This window comes from Micropterus salmoides, unplaced genomic scaffold (genome assembly GCF_014851395.1).
Source record: "Micropterus salmoides isolate LMB-PRFRI ecotype aquatic unplaced genomic scaffold, ASM1485139v1 Ms_hic_scaffold_6, whole genome shotgun sequence".
In the NCBI taxonomy this organism is placed as follows: Eukaryota; Metazoa; Chordata; class Actinopteri; order Centrarchiformes; family Centrarchidae; genus Micropterus; species Micropterus salmoides.
In genome coordinates this window covers 1,955,366-1,960,692 of record NW_024044348.1, presented here as the reverse complement: position 1 = coordinate 1,960,692, position 5,327 = coordinate 1,955,366, and positions in this window count along the sequence as shown.

Genomic DNA, 5,327 nt, shown 5'->3' with positions numbered 1-5,327 from the left:
AAAAAAACGAGTTAATGCAAAGTGTTGTCCGACCACGTCTGAACATCTGAAAGCAAATGTGTTGATGGTTGTTCTGAACGTCCACACTCGAAGGGTAGAAGTTGCTGGTGCTTCTCCTCTACGTTCCCTCAAACCTCAGCACTGTTGAGACTGCTTACTCATTGGTCAACGGTGCACATTTGTGTGTCAAAATGCACAAAAAATTTATCTCGGTGTCTGAAATTTGCTCGACAAATGTAGTTTTGAAATTTTATTTTTAATGATGTTCTGACCCAGCCTGAACCCCCCTCCCAAAAAAAGACACGTACTCAGTCTTCTCTGTCTGCGTCCCCCATTATTCCATCGGTCCCTCCCTTGTCTCACTTACAGCTTGTGAGACCTCACCTTACGTCTCTTCACTCAGTCATGGAAATGTTTTGTATGATGCTTGTTGTTAACACATGTTGTGTTGGATCATCGTCACCTCGTCTCGAGATAAGACTTACTGTACAGGTTTGTTTTTAAAATGACTCATTCTTTTTTTAGTGTTGGTAACATCTATTCATTTCAGCCACAATAAGAGTTCAGCACCTCGACTTGTTGAGTCAGTGCGCTTTGTGTCAGACCGTGAACGTCATTTGGAAGGTCATTGAAAAGCTATTTCTATAGTGATGTGTAGAGATTTGGATTAGTCCAGTAAGTGAACTTACTGAGACCAAATTAATAAAAATTTATTCAGGTATTTTCAGAGTTTTCAGGCTTTAACTTTACTGTAATGATTATTCATAGAAAATAATGATCCTGGTAATGAACTCCCTTGGGCTGCAGCTAATGATTATTTTCGTTAGCAGTTCATCCCTTGATCTCTTTTTTTAATTTATCGATTAATCGTTCAGTCCAAAAAATAGTGAGGGAAAAACAAACACCTATCATAAGCTCCTGGGGTCCAAGGTGATGTTTTCATTTTGCTTATTTTGTCCAACCAACAGCCCAAACCCTCTCCAACATGTTTGTATTCAGTTTACAATCAGATAAGACAGAAAAATGGCAAATGTTAGGCATTGTTTCTTGATACCTTCTAAAATGATTAATCTGTCATCAAGCTTTTTTTGCTTCATTTTCCAGCAACTAACTGATTAGTTGATCAACTAATACTTTGAGCACTGGAAATCCCTTCACTGATCTCAGTGAGCCTGGGATGGAGCTCTTTTTGAAATTTGTACAGGAACAAAGCTTCCAATTTTTTATTTTAAAGGAAATAGAAAGACAGAAAGGATTACTGTGACGTTCTGGATCACTGTCAGTTGTCCGGCAGTTTCAGAACCTGAATTAATATAGAATACAAATTTTCCGGTAAATATTGGATTTTGTGATACTGTGAACCTCAGCAGTCAGACGGAGAGGCGTTCTTTTCAGAGAGAGCTGTTCGGTTTGGATGTGACCTGGTGACTGAGGCAGTGACGGGATTTTATGAAACCATATAATTTCAGCTGCTGCTTCTCTTATCTGTGACATCCCAATCTGAGCAACCGAGGAATGGCATTTACTGTTGGCTAATTTACCTAAATGTCAGGTGTAAGCGTATACAGTAGGTGGGTGGACCATCTCATTTACCTAGAGATGTTTAATTAATGCTTGACGGTTCTACAGCCTGCACCTGCTATGTGTCGTGCATCACGCCACACTTTTCTCTGCTGCCTTTTTAAAAAAGATTTTGCAGGAATATAAATTTGGACAGCCATCCGTCTACTCCCCCAGCCTCTTTTTGTTTACTGGACACTGCAGAAGCCCTCTTATGCTCAGTTGAACGGTTCAGGTCACTGATGTGGAAATGTACTGATGGTAATCTGAATGGGGTCAGGGGTCAGGGGAGTAATTCCTCAGCTGTTTTCTGTTCTTCACTTCCAATTTGTTACACTTCCGAATGAGAGGGTGTATTTCTGGAAGGAGGTGACCTGGACACTGATACTGTATGAATGTATTGCAAATGTGAAAACCTGATGGAATTTTTCTTTCACTGTCTCTGTGGCGATCTCTCCATCAGGTAAACTATTTCCTTCCCTTCTGCATCTGTAATTGGTCAGTTCAGTCAACTGGGAGACATTACGTCTACAGAAACAAAACCAGTAACTTGGCAAAAAGCCTGTAACCTACTGAAATGCAAATTGGAGAGTAGTAAGTTGACGCACATGATAGAGGGTGGAGTGCTACTTAAATAAATAATGACTGAAAGATTGCATTCATGCTGCTGATCTTTGGTTGACTTGGGCACCATCAGGCTTCTTTTTCATGGTTGCCATACAGGTGATGTTCCCTAAATGTAATTGGCTGTTGCAGTCCCAATACAGCTGTTGATACACAGTCCCTGGCACATCAAGATGTGTTTGCTGTAATCTTCTCACCCCTGTGGATAGCAATGTGATGCATATGGGGGTATCATTAGGACCATGAGAACTGGGATTGGTTTTCTTGGGCTGTTTGTGTTTTGTACTACAAGTTGCTGATGCTTGTAGAGGTTGTTGTTGAAGTGAATGAAATAATGTAATATAATGGTTTTAATTAATACCCTGCTTTCATGTTCAGTAGTTGGCTAGAAAAGGCAGGTTAACGCATTTTATTTAATAGGTAAAAGCAGCACGTTTTATAAAGTCATCTAAAAGACACAACTCGTCTTTTATCCATATTTTTCTACCCGTAATTCGTTATCACGGCAGGAGGTGAGTCACTTGTGGGCTTGTTAATGCTATCAAACAACCGAAACCAGCATCTGCACCCTGTATGTTCACTGCTGCTCATAGGCTACCAAGGTTTTAACCGAGTGAAGTCTGTGGGAGTGAACACATGCACATAAGACGACCGCGCTCGCCCCCGATACCATCGTCCATCCCGAAGTTTCAGTGTAGACATTGTCTGGTTTTGTAGATTTTGTAGATATCGCTCAACCCTATTAGGTAATGTTAAAGCATTTGTTTATGGTTGGGGACAGATCACGGCTTTGGTTAAATATTTTAAAAAGTCAGACGCTGACTTTAAACATGAGATCGGATTTGATGACCTATTCAACATTTAACCAAAACCACGATCCTGTGCTTCTTGAAGGGTGGCGGCCAGATTCACGAGCTTTACTAATTGAAATTAAAGCACGTAAGATGTATGTCTCTTCTCTGGGGTGGGGTTGTTGAAAGTCATTCTAGGAAATGTAGGAGGTGCCTAAGCAAAGTCCACCTACACCTTATCATAATGAAGATAAATGGAAGAATATCAGACCGAAAAGAAAATAGAAAACCCGAGTTCTGCTGACGCCTCGCTCGGTACAATTTCACCGTCAAATCTCTGGAGAGCATGGCCCTTTTCCTGCTGCTCATTTATCTCCGCTCTGACACAGGGCCCAGGGAGGAAGTGTGTGTGTGTGTGAGGGGGAGAGAGGGAGGGAGAAACACACACAGCTTTGGGTTTTGTCATCTGCAGTGATCAAAGTCAAACTTAGGGACATCTGAGTCCAATCGCTCATCAGCCCTGAAGGGCTTATAAAGGGAGAGAGAACGAGAGAGAGACCAAAGGAGGGAGGTAAAGATGGTGGAAAGCTATGACTGTGAGATAGAGTACAAAGACAAACAGAGGATGGGAGGGAGGCGGTGGATGACAATCTGTTGTGCTTCCAAACTTTCTCATCTCTCTCCCACTCCCTTCCTCTCCCTTCTCTCTTCCCTCTTTTATGTTCCCTCTCCTCTGTCTTCGCCCACCCCGCCTGTCTGAGGCCTTCTCCTGCAGTGACTGGCATCTGCTGGGGGAAAAAGGCTGATCTTTAGTCTTGGCGCGGAATCCCCAGCATGCCCACTGCCTTCTCATACTGGGACTGTTGACATAGAGCAGTGCAGCAGAGGATGAATACTGACTTTCAAAATTGAGCTTCTTACCTGTATTATGTACACCGAAAATCAGGTGGCCTTTACCCACTGTGCTTTGTCTGCTTTGAGGAAAATCTTAGATTTAAACGCAGCATTTGACACAGTAAGCCATGAGAATCTCTTAAACCGCCTTGAGAACTGGGTTGACCTCTAAAAGTGTGTTCTATATTGGTTCTGAACATACATTACATGAAGAAAATGTTATGTTCGTCTCAGGGACCATGAGTTGAAGAAACCTAACATAACCTTTGTTGATGCACAAGGGAGTTGTTCCTTCTATACATGCTTCCTCTATGTCAAATCATCAACATAATATTAACTTCCAATGCTACGCTGATGATACACAATTGTGCATATCTGTTGAGCCAAAAGATGTAGCTACCTTGAGCTCCTTCACTACTTGCCTGTAGACAATAAATAAATAGATTAATAAAAATAAGTCCCTGTATCAGACCAGAAGTAACAAGCCTGGTGTAGGGCTGACCCCGAATAGGCGAAGATTCGATGGGCGGAGCCTGATTCGACTGTCTCACAGTCAAAGCTTCGCAGTGAAACAAGGATCATGCCATTTTGGCGATATGAGGGTGCTCAACGTCCGATTTTACATAGAACTACCAGTTTTCTGAAAATAAGGTAATATACTGCCTATTAAAATCTACATTTCAACGTTTAATGCTGTAAATAACATGTAAAAGAAAAAAAACTTTCAATAAATGTTCTTAAAGTGCGTGAATAAATCCAAAATTGTGACCCTGACCCTGGGGCGTCAGAAGAGACGGAGCCCCAGCTTCACTGCTGTTGTGACGAGTTGTCCTCGCGGGACTTTTGGATAATGTACCTCTGTCAACCACACAAGGAATATTATATCTTGAAATAGACCCGCGAGGAACCGCGACGACCCTGATCCTTCTCACAAGAGCTGTTACAATAACTAACACAGTAGAAAGTAAACTCAATCACGCGTGTCTTTATTCCCTGCAGCAGTCGCAGACATCAGCCCAAGGATCGGTACGTGATGTCACCGTCACAGGAAGCGCTTCTGCCGGCTGCACATACAGGTCCGTGTGTGGCGGTGGCGTCACTCACTGATCCTTCAGAAATGCTTTAGAAAATGTAGCGTGTGTGGAAGCTACTGCGCTACTCGGCCAATAAAAGAGCTTTTTATTACTGAAAAGCTATTTGATTCAGAAAATAGCGACGCTGCCATCAAGCTACTGAGAAATGTAGTGAAACTAGTAATGGAGCTACTTGGAGCGACGCTACTGCCCTTTACTTTTTGTTGAATCTCAGTGTTTTGAGGGCTTGTCAGACTAGGCACTAGGCGAGCATTATGATGCATATTTTGCTGTGACGTCAGAGCAAAGCAGTAGAAAGGGCTGGAGTACAAACGAGCTGTTTTCAAGCAGTTCAGAGCAGAGTTTTTTGTGGGAAATGTGAACT